Source organism: Seriola aureovittata, chromosome 3 (genome assembly GCF_021018895.1).
Source record: "Seriola aureovittata isolate HTS-2021-v1 ecotype China chromosome 3, ASM2101889v1, whole genome shotgun sequence".
NCBI lineage: Eukaryota > Metazoa > Chordata > Actinopteri > Carangiformes > Carangidae > Seriola > Seriola aureovittata.
Window position 1 is genome coordinate 7,357,606 of NC_079366.1, and position 12,738 is coordinate 7,370,343.

Here is a 12,738-nt window from a genome sequence, read left to right on the forward strand (position 1 = left end):
GATTAGTTGAGAGTTCAGTGGTTTGTTTAATGAAATTGTGTAAATAGGGTACATTGCAGCAGCAGTTGTGTATCCTCCTGTGTTTTCTGACAGTGACCTTGTTGTCGTGCGTCTCTCGGCCCAGGCTGCTGGGGGACATTAATGACGTGCACCCATTTATATTGTTGTCGATGGTGAAATTGTTTCAGGATTTTATTAACCTTTAGCTGTTCCCCGTTATTGAAAATTCATCGAGTTTTATCTGGTTTTAGTTATTGTATTTATTTCACTCATTATTTTTTAAGTGGAAATCTTAATTGTGCCTGTGCTCTTTTAGCTCGTGAGTGTGAGTCATGTTAATGCCAAACTTATTTTTTGGAGTGTTACTGCTTTGGTTGAAATCTTGTGGGCTGGAGAAAAAGACGATCACCAGGAGTTCAGATGTCTCGGGCAGGCGTATTTTTTGGAAGTCTGGCACCAAGGGGAAAATGATGAGCAGTACACAACCAGTGAGGGACTCACAGTAGTGCCACAGCATTTTCTGAAGATGTCTGGTCCTACAGGGTGTATAAATTGCAACACTTTTCCACACCTTACGCCAAGTACGGCAAAACTTTATTCTAAAAAAATTCTATATATGTGAAAACTCTATAGGCCTGATCACTGTCACATGTTCTCTTAATAATACATGTGTCTTGCCCTTTGCCCTTTGCCTGCTTCACTCATCCTTGAGTAGAACTGTGTTTTGGCAGGATTCTCAAGTTATGTTTTTCTCCGCATCTTTATCTTATAAGACCTTGGGAAGCCTAGCTATGGAGGATATATCTACCTCCACACCTGTAGTCATAATAGAAGCTAAACAGTGAACTTTTAACAATGTGAGCTTGTTAAGGCCTGAACTCTTGGAGTGTTAGTGTGGGCCTACAATACGAGATGGAGTTGTGAAGAAGAAAAACTCCTTAACAAGGAGAAAAACTCCTTCACAATTGCATGGTTTATTTATCTATCTATCTATCTATTTTATAGTTCTGTCGATTGCCTCTTGGTTTGCTAACAGTTTGGTTTATTATTATTTATCATTCACAGAACTGGGGAATTTATGCAAGTGTCCATGATAAATACTTACAGTATTAGATACAGTAGTGGTCTACAGCGGCATAGCCCTGTCACATACTGTATGTAAATCTGAGAGGTCGTAAGATGATGCATGGGAAAGGAATGACGAAAGAAAAAGTCCTTCTGAATTCATTTTGATTCATTATTCAGGCCGTTTTCTCTAATCCGATACAAAAAAGTCTTCCAACCTAAACAACCATTATAGGGAATGTCCAACCCATAGGAGCGGCAGGCGTACCACATCCTCATTATCATGGTGACAACAATTACCACGTGGTTAATGGTTGTGAAACAGTCACAGTTTGGTTTGGTTTGGTTCAGGCACAAAAACCACTTAGGTTTAGGGAGAGATTGTGGTTTGGATTAGAATAAGTACTTAGAGAAGTTAGAGAAGTTTTGTCACCATGGTTACAATAATAAACATGTAGTTAAGCTCCTGGAATGGAATGGGTGAAGGAAACAATGTTGACAGCCATCTCCTGTTGAAAATCCTGTGTTTGTCGAGGCATCCATCCACCTCCACAACCTCCTCCTTTGTACCACGTCACCTGACTTCCTCCTTTCCTCGTTAACTACGCTCTTCTCAAATTATATTAAACATGAAATGAATTGCTCTTCTCTCTGGCTTTAACCGTTTGCCTTACTTATGTTTTTACTTCATGGTGCATTCTTTCTGGAAACTGAGAATAATTAACATCGATTTCAACAGAGCAGCTCCTTTAGCTGAAAAACCCTCAGCTGTGTTATCTGACAGGTAGCACGCTGTAGCAGATTTGACAGCAGGCTGACCAAAAGGCAACACAGAAGACAGCCACCGTAGACTGTAATAGGTTACAATCAATTCACATGGCTCGCAGTGTATTGATCACTCAGCCATTCAGTATGGTAGACGGACGGACGGACGGGGGGGGCACACACACATTCCATATGAAAAGAGCAATACGTCCAATTTAATACTAAATAAACCCACCAGCTGAAGTTCATCTCTACGTGCTTGTTAAGGTAACTAGAGTCTGGTGTATCACCTACCAGTAATTATGTAGGACCTCATTCTAAAAGCAGTGTTCATGCAATTAATGAAAGAAGAACTAAAGCTTTTCTACTCTTGCAGTAAACTCCTGCCGTGTGTTCTTACCTTTTCACTTTAGTCAAATAACCAGAAAATAGCGCCTCATTCCACATTTTGTGCTTACAGTACTTTTTACTGATTCCTACAGCGCTACAACATGGACTTTATGAATATCACATTCAAACAGTATGAGTGCACTTGCAAACACACCACAGCGCCTAAGACAAAATACCTCCAAGTGCTCATATATGCAAATGCTAACATATTCCTAAGTGCCACAGTGCTATGTTATATTGCTGCTAGCCCTGTAATTTTCATATGAATATTGCATCTGCACTTCCTCTCCCTTTCAGTCTGTGTTATTGTGTCAAATGCAGGGCTAGATATGTCTCTTCATAGTAACAGAAGAAGGCTTCCACTGCCTGCAGCCAGGTCCTGGGGGCCTGCCTGTGTAAGATTGAAGCTTTCTTTCTGCTTGGTGAGCGCAAAGGGGGTGAGGGGAAAGGGGTGGGGTGGGTGAGAAATGGGTGGGGGAAGGGTGCTTCAAAAGAGAGACCCCCGGTGTTGCGCCTGAGGTTTCCATCTGTCGGCAAGAGGGGTGCAACATACACAATACACTGATTGATGCGAACACACGAGTGCTCATAAACATTATCATGATGCGGGCATAGAAACACACACACACACACACACACACACACACACTTTTTAGTGGTTGAGGGCTGATGATGACAGAGAAGGGTGACACACAGGCTGACAGACAGGCAGATCCTCACAAGCTTTGCCTGATGGGAGAAACTCTGTGCAGGGCTTTGTGCATTTCAAGGTTTTGGTGTCTTTAAAGCCACCCTGGGCGCTGTCCTAAATCCAGTGGGCCAAATGCAGATGATCACAAGAATGTAGAAATTGCCTCAGCTCTGTTTAGCTGAGGTTAGACAGTATAGTAAATCCATCAGCACTGAAAGCCGTCTGTGGCAGAAAAGACATGATCCGTGCTCATTGCACCCGTAATGCTTTCTGTGGTTCAGCACCATATTTATAAAATGATAATTTCACTGTTGTAGAAAGCCTGAGCCAGCCAGTTTCAATTTTCTGAATGTTTCATCATGTAAGCCTCCCTCCCCCAAAACTATAGTGAGAAACATCCATGAGTCCCAGTACATGAAGAAGCATCTTATCCCAGTAGAAATCCTCACAACTAACATTCAGACCCACTTTATTGTGCGGCAATGACAATAACAGCACAGAAGCCAGGAAGGCAACAGGGCGCAGGTCCCAAATGCCCTAGACTTGCCAGGGATAATAACAGCAGCAGAAGTAATATATTCATGCATGCATAGAGTGATCTGTTTCACCCCCAGCCAAAAGCACACTGGCAGAACTCTTCAGCTGAATCACCACTCAGTTCAACAGGCTCCCTGAGAGCCAGTCAAACGGAGCACAGTGAGTGTTTGGGGTGGGGGTGGGGGGGTTGTCACAGATAGAGGTGGGCTTTATAAGAAAGGTAATCATATCCATGTGTGTCTGTAAGTGTATTGCATTGTCTGTTCAATCAATCACTTTCCATATTGGGTATGTAAACATCAATTTTGCTTCCCTCAATAACCATTTAATATGATGACGAAGTGGTTCAGCTCATATGAAGAGCTTTCACAACTTCCCGTTTGAACAGCCAAGCAGTCACGTCTGCACCTGGAAAAATCCTTTGGCAAACAAGTGGTTTCAGAAATCAGCAGCAGTGAGTCGGCTGAAATCAATGGAGCAACATCTGGGTTGTTAGTATGAAGAGCAACCGTGGCTGAGCAGCCACTGAATGACCGGCACTTACACAAACTGCATCAGCAGAAACAGATTCATCAAGGGAGGCGAGAGCACAGTGAGCCATCTTTCAGCCCCTGAATGAAATGTGAACATGTTCTCCATCAGCTTTTCAAGAAGAAAAACACTTCAAAAAATGGTTTGATGTTTTTCTTATTCGCCTTCTTGCTGAGAGGATTAGGATTGCTCTCATGTCTGTACAGTGAATATGAAGCTACCAGCAGCTGGTTAGCTTAGCTTAGCTTAGCATAAAGGCTGGAAAGAAATCACTTACTAATACATACAAAATCCCATTGATTTCTAACAATGCTAATGACTAAAAATGAACATGACATTAGAAAAAAGTGTCACTGAGTCAGCCCATATCTTCAATATCAATTGTTATCGATATGAAAATAACTAAGGTTCGATGATGTTAATTACCTGCGTCGCTGTGCTTTTTCAAATTTTCAAGGGAGCTGTCACTTTTTTCTGTGCTTACAAAGAAATCATTATTTAACTTTGTTAATTTACAAAGGTTTCAATTTGTGACTATAAGACATGAATTGGATGTTGACTTGTCTTTAATGTGGGAAGTAAACTCCAGGAACAAGCTTTTTTCAGAGACCAATGAAAGAATGCATCAAACTGTGTTGAGTAACAGAAGCTAATGGAGCAGAGGCCAGTCCAGATGTGACATCATTGTTTGGCTCTCCATAATAAGACGAGACCCCAGGACCTTTGGTTTTTATTATGGAGTGTCAGTTAGTGAGCTGAAGCCATGCTGGTGGACTTTGTTATCTTTGGACGGACCCAAGCTAGCTAACTTCCCCTGCTTCCAGTCTTCATGCTAGGCTATGCTAATCATCCTAGTTTCATATGTAATGGACAGATATGAGAGTGGTATAAAATAAATCAAATTCTGGGCAAGTATTTCCTATAATGTAAAACTTAAGCTTCCTGCTAAAAAGACAATTCACTTTTTCACATCAGTATCCAGGCAGTTGCATCTTTATCTGGAACAATCCTTTCACAAACAAGTGCTTTAAGAAGGCAACAGTGGTGGGTTGACTGCAATCAATGGAGGACTATCTGGATTGTTAGCATTAATAGTGAGAGCAAATAAGGCTGAACAGACAAAGAACAATCCCTACACACTGAAGCTGCAACAGCAGAAAATGATTTGTTTCTCAGAGGGATGCAGTGTGCTAACAGGGAGAACTAAAGTGTGAACACCTGTATTTTCCCTTTAAAACAAAAGAAAAGCTACTTTTGTTACTTTCTTAACTCATTAGATGCTTTAATCTGACAGTCCTTTCACTAGGATTATGCTTCATTGTCTGTTTGTCTTAACATATGAATTATATATGTTACAAAAGCAGGTATACAAGACCTGAAGAGACTTGGATACTGTCTGAGCTGACTACTGCTTCTCTCTCTGGCCTTGCTAAGATTACTGTGGGGCGGTTGCTGTCAGAGTTTTGACAGGGACTAAAAGAAGGAAGCACATCCCACATGTCCTCACATCACTGCATCTGCCTCCAGTACACACTACAATTGATTTTAGGCTTGTCTTGCATGTCAATATAAAGCACTGACTGGCCTTGCTCCATAATACATGTTAGATCTCCTTTAAATGAGATGAGCCTTCCACACCTCTCAGGTCATCTGGCATTGGTCATCTTGCTGTACCAAATCAAACTCTGGTGGACCTGCCTTTTATTTCCTATGCTGCTTCTATAGGTTGACTCAGACTCCTGCTTCTTTTAAAGCAGCTTCAAAACATTTTCTGTTGCCTGTCAATGACTATTGTATCTTTGCCCCTGGATAGTTTATGTGTGTGGATTTGGAGCTTTTTCTGTCACAGAGATGGTACTTTTTTTCTTTTCCTCTCTTTTTAATTTTCATGTCAATGGAACATTGAGGTTTCCCTCATGAAATGTGCGAGACAAATAACGTTCACTTTGACTTGCACTGCATCTAGAATTAGACCCCATCTTTGGCACCTAACACGCCTGATTCCTGCCATTAATAATGGAAAAAGTGTAATTCTGATGATTCTTTGGATCTACCGTCTGTGTATTTTTTAAGACCTTGCCTGCACAACCACAAAGCCAATAGTATTAGTTTAAGGTTGCATTTTTATTCATATACAGTATATATTCCATTCAGTTCATTGGTCAACCAAGGAACTGCTTTTAGAGAAAATGTTGCATCGCTTTATAATATATGACATACTTGCACAAACCACAACACAAGATTTAAAGTAGTTTCTATTATGAGTCACACTGAGAAACATGACATTTGTAACAAAGCTGAAAAAAGAGACACGATAAGTAAAGCTTAAATATGATAAAACAGATTTTTCTTATCAGCATGTGGTCTCACTGTAACAATCATAATCAAGCAGCCAACATTATCTCCACTAAAGTTTAAACATGGCAGATACAATACGGAAGAGTCTGAGTGTTTCTAAGGTGACAGTTTATTGTTTTCATTGTATTATAGCACAACATGGTGAATTAAAAAATATACACTTCGGATCTGGAACCAGTTAGGCTGTTTAATCTGTTTATGGCAGAGGAAAGGAAATGAAGAGTTGATACAGAAACATTGCTGGGAGGAACATTTATTATCAGAGCCTTACAAAAAGACTCTATATTTCATCCTCAAAAATAAGGATCGGAGTGAAAGGGAAAAAAATGAGCAAAGAGGGCCGCTGATAAAAGAGAAAGCAAAACATATTTGGAGCTGGCTGATATCAAAAAGAATCCAGAATGGGTTGTATTTTGAAGCAAATCAAAACAGCTGTGGAGGACAGAGGTTGTTGTACGCTGCTTATTGATGTTCTGTGATAATGGCACCCGCTTCTGACACACAGCGTCCTTAGTTACCGTCTTCAGCTGAGGCAAGAAGTTGAAGTGTGTGTATGTGTGTGTGTGTGTGTGTGTGTGTGTGTGGACTGGCTGCATGTGTGCATCTGCATTCATAAGCCTTACAGCATGTAAATATACAGTATGTGCATATGTGTGTGTGTGTGTGTGTGTGTGTGGATGGTGAAATCCCCACTCCAGAAGAACTCCAAAGGCGGCCACTCTTTCGGAAGGTTGCATCAGTGTTGCTCCGCAACATCGAGCCCTCTGTACTTTCCCTGGGAAAACAATAGCTTATCTACTCTCCCCGCTTGTCCGCATCTGACAACATCAGCATTCAAGCCCTCTTTAGCACCCAGACAGCGATGAGCTACTTAGCAGCACAAGCCCATAGGATTAACTGCTGATCTACTCATTCACTTTAAGCACTGCAAACAGCAGACTTGATGATAGCGAGGTCTTAAAAGTTGGAGGTGAGGCACTTATCGCCAGATGAGCCACTTGATGTCTCATCTTTCACTTTGTAAACTTTCACTGCAGTGAAGGTGATAAAAAACAGAGCACAATGACTGCGGGATGACTGCGGTGGCCTCTCTGTGGGAAGAAAAGATGTGCTCAGAGTGCATCCAAAGCAATGGCATGCAAATGAATTCAGACGCTTTTTTGTCTTCCGGAGGCCCTTAAGGCGTAAAGTCTGGTTGCCGTATGGGGTGGTGCTGTCAGGACATTGAGGTGCATTGGAGCGTATTAGCGATGGAAATAGCAGTGGGAGGATTTTATTTTGATGTATTTTGGGTTAAATGAGAGGAGATTATTCAGAGGTGTATGAACCTATAACCATCAATGAAGGGTATTGAGCTTTATTGCATAGTTTACTATTATTGCTTGGGATTCATTGAGCTTAGGGCGTGAGCTGTGGCCTTGATTTACTGCCTTAGTATTGACTAGATTGAGTATTCTCTGTTGTAAGAATGAACAGATTCTTATTTGGATGGTTGCTTCTAAAAAAAAAAGATAAACCTGACTTGATTTGTGTGGTGGTGAAGGAAAGGCCCACACAAAGCCCTTCATCAATGGTCCTTATTAAACATCTGGAAAGCTCAGCATTGATACTGAGAAACTGAAATACAAACAACTTGCGAAAGCCTCTTTTTTTCATGATGAAACCGACCACCATTGATGTTTTTCCTACTCTCTCTTTCTTTCTTGTCAGCATCTGAGGGAGTTGGCGATATATCGAAACAAGCCTGAATCACATCATGCTCCAGCTGGTACCAATATCCAGCTGCCCAGAGGAATACTGTGTTATTGGGAAGCAATGACAAAGTCCACAACATCTACAGTGATGCAGTGTGTGTGTGTGTGTGTGTGTGTGTCCATGTGATACATTCCATTCAGGAAGTCCCATGACCTTTTTACTACAACAAACGCTCTTGTGAAAATTCTTTCTCTATCCACCCACTCATCCACACACACACACACACACACACACACACACACACACACATATATGCACGCACACCTAATCATCATCAGCTTCACTTCTCCACAATATGTCCTGGGGAGAAATAAATACATGGCTCCCAGTTTTTTTTTCTCTTCTGCCAAAAAGATGCATGGCTGCTATTTTTAGCAACTGGCCATTTTCTCAAAGCATAACTAGGGAAAGGAAAGAATAATAACTGTAGAAGACAATCACTTCCTACCCAGAAGTGGGAAGAAAAATTCCACTAATTTCTCTTGTATTATTGAATCATTCCTTGCCCTCAAGAAGTAACTGTGGTACAGAGAAGGGGGAAGAGTTAAGTGCAGTGTAATGGGAGCATTTTAGAATACCAAATGTTAATTCAGCAAGCTTTGTCTCAAAGTTTCCGCCTGCCTGGGTGTATTTTTTTAGGAGACATTAGCCTCAGTGTTTCATGTGGCATGAATATATTTAACAGTAAAGGCTGCAGATTTACAGTATGTGTCATGTAGCTGATTAATCTGAAATATTTAGAAGAAAATGCTCCCAGTGAAGGTAGCGCTAATTAGCGCCAACACTACCTAAACAGCTCTCTCCACAAGTTCAGCAACCTCACTGGTATTCCTTTTGCTGAGCAGTTCATCGCATTAATCGAACCACTCCTGCAGTGCAGTGTTTGAGGAGAAGGAACACTTCCCTCAGTGGAACAAATTAGCTCCATTAGCCGTATGATAAAAGGGAGAATCTCTATTTCCCCGTGTGAAGTCGAGCAGCTAAATACAGCTCCATGTGATGCTTGACAAGGTTTGGAAGACTCTGCTGACCACTGTGCCTGCGCTCATTTATTTCTGCAACAGTTACAGGTTTTCCTCATTCATCTGTTTTTGTTCATCTACGTGGGATTTTCCATCAGTATCTATTTAAAGATCTACAGGAAGTGGTGTACCCTAGAGTTCACCCTCACGCTGAGGTCTCACGGGACTTAGAGTTCATGGGAAACAGAAGGAGTTTTCCGACTCCTCGTATCTTCACATCCGCCGCTGCACGCGTTCTATCCACTAACAGCCCCCCATCTCCCCATCACCACCACCACCACCACCACCACCACCAGCACCACAACAACCACCACTTCCTTCGAATTTCAGTTTTTTTATCCTCATCCTCGTTTTTGCTTCCGCCACATCACTCCCTTCTCCCTCTTCCAAGACTCTCTCTGAACGTCTTCAGCTACACCGCTCACAGACTTAACGACCTTTCTGCTGCTCCTTTTTAGCCCCGTCCTCTTTTCATTCTCTCGCCTCCATTCTCCTGAATCAGCTTAATTGCTATCCTCCCCTCCATCTGCGTGTTTGCAGCTTTATCTCCCGTCTTCATCGTGTGTTTCTGAACGCTGCTCGGTTATTATCACTCTCCTGCCTGAATCAGCTATACCACACTTGCATGCATTTCAGCTGGCACACACACACACACACACACACACACACACATCCACATTATCGGGTACATGTGTGACCCCCTTTAATCCCCAGAACCTCTGACCCCCTCTCTTCCTGCTCGTCGAGGCCTTATTAAAATAAGTGCTGATTGGAAAGCTAACAGTTCTGCTTCTCATTCCTTCTCCCTTCTTTTGTCTCAGCCTCACTCTCTCTCACTGAGTCAAATGAAATAACTAGGACAATCAAGATGGCTGATTGGAGTGAAGGATATTGGAAATGTGTCTGCGGTTTCACAAATTGCTGACCTAATACAAGGGAGTGGATCCGTTCTTGTTTTGTAGGTCAGTACTGCAGCAAAAGTCGATAAGAGTGTGCGCGCCTCAGATTAGCTATGCATTACATTATGCTTGACCTTAAAACAAAGCGAGTGTACTTTCTAAGCTTTTTGAGCTTGAAGAACATTGATTAGATTTTTGGGGTTTTTCCTCCTGCAAATTGATATAATGAGTTGCAAATTGATATCAGGGTCCTGATTCGCTGAAAGGATTGTTACTTGGTTTTTATATTATTGTTCCAGCATTCCTCACACCCTTTCTCACCGAGTGCTCCGCCAGCACAGCTGCTATCCAGTTGTTCACTGCTGTTCTAACTGGCAGGCACGTCTTCATTCATGTATAACCCCTACCAGCCGGGGAGTCTCGGTGGGTAAGCACATGTGTGTTTGTGCAGCATGTTTTCGCTTAACTCGCGCGCACGTGCATGCACATAAAACACAGATGCCCTGTTCTTACTCTGTTTCCCTATGTAAGCATGTCTTGGCTAAACATGCTGTAACACTGGACCTTACCCAGACACAAAGCTCTGTGCAGAAAGGCCCGACAGCTGCACTCAATTACATTAACTACCACGGGCAGAAAACACACACTCTCTCCAGCCACTGGCTCCAGCCATAATCAACGACTTATTCAATAAGCTCAAAAAAATGCAGCTCTCTGCTTTCTCTGGTGCGCTCCCCCTCCCTCTCCTTTCTACGCACAATAAACCATCATGCGCGTGCACACACACACACTGGTCAAGTTTCCTGTTGGGGGTCAAAACTTGAGTTCGTAGGGGATCACCATTTACCTGAGCTGCAGAGTGTGTGAGTGTAGTTGTGGGAGATGAAGGGGGGAGTGGGTGGTTAGTGAGAAATCTGTGTAAGCATGTAAACATTCCCATGGATAGCTTCACTGAAGGAATGTCACACAATTCTCACACACACACACACACACGCACACACACACACACACACACACACATATTCAGGGGAGTTAACATGTAATCCACTGGGAAGTGAGAAAGCGAGCGTACGGAGGGAGGGAGGTCTGAAGTTCTTATTCATCACAGCTTTCAGGATAAGTAGAAGTGCTGATCTTGGATGTTTTACCAAGTCCCCCCCCCGAAGGTATACTCTGGGTTTACAAGATATGTTTTTGTTAATCATGACATACTAAGTTAGAAATGCTGAAGGGAGATGTCAAAACTTGATAAAATTCCTCGAGGTTGCAGAAAAGTGCGCACAGTTGCTTGGCATAAGGAGAGTTTCTTGACTGAGGGGTATCAGTGATGCAGGTTTGTCAAGACTGGTCTGAAAAATTGTGGCATTATGGTTCAGTCATTGGTGCAATAGAGCACAGCTAAAGTCATGTCTTTGTTGTAATTGTTTAATAAAAAGGCCATGTAAGGGCAAGACTAGCTGGGACCGTAGAGGTGTAACAGCTTGTGCTGTACTAATCAATTCTTAAAAACGTGTTTCCAGTGCTTTTATTCCTCACATTACATTCAGGTAGTCTATATACCGGTAGTTGCTTTCTTATGCTCACAAAGCTGAGTCAAGGTTAGATCCTGAAGATTACTTCATCTATTCTTTTCTTCCTCATTCATCACTCCTTTCCTTCACCTCTTGACTCTTGTTCTTTTGTATGTTTTCTTTCCTTAGAGGTTAAAATATGAACTCATTCTGGTTCACCTTATCCAGTCAAGTAGGTGTCACCACAAAAGATTTACCGCTCCTGGAAGACAACAAAAGAGAAGCGGTGATGCTTGAGCACATTCAATGTGGAAGTACTTTAAAGTTAAAATATTTTTTAAATCTTTGAGTCAAAAACAGCGAAAAAAATATTACCCTTCACCAATGAATAAATAAATTAATTAATAATAAAAATAAAAAAAGATAATTTTTTTAGTTTTATTCATTTTTTCTGCAGTCCCATTTCCAATACACAAGCAGACAGGTAACTCGCAGGGGAGCCACTGTTGTTGCACTCCAAAAGCTACTCCTTTACTCCGTACGCCCGTGGAATACAAGCAGCTAACTCTAGCTGAATCCCTTTCTTTCATAAGACAAACACAACACTGATTGTGCAGGGGCTTGACAATGGCACTCAGCAGCTGTTGAAATATTGTGACGCAAAAGCAATGTCTACTGGGAATCTATGCATTAGCAAAACTAGCTTTCTCTTTCCAAGTTGAAGCTTGTTAGCCTAGTGTGCTAGCTTCCACTGTCAGAGTGGAGTACAAATGTGCAATAGGTCCTCCCAAATGTTGAATGTTGTGAAGAAACAGATCATTTAAACAGCTTATATTTGATAACCATCACTGAAAGGGCTTGTTGTAAAAGGGGAAATGTTGACAGGTTGTAGGCTACAGTGTTAACCAGTCAGAAGAACAACACTGAAGATAACAGTGCATCTCCCAGCAACACCATGGGAAACGCCCACCTCAAGGCTTTAAGACACTGTTTCATAAAAATGTCTAAAAAAGTTTAAAATGTGAAAAAATATAATTTGTCTTTATAAATTTGGAATATAATTTGTCCTCGCATTCACATAACCACAAATAAACCAAAAAGTTTGGCACCGCCTTTTAATAAATTAAATTTAGGATTATTTATTCATAGCTTGCACTGCACTATAGCTGCACCTTAAGTTTTATTCTCCTGTTTAATCTGCTCATTTCTATCTG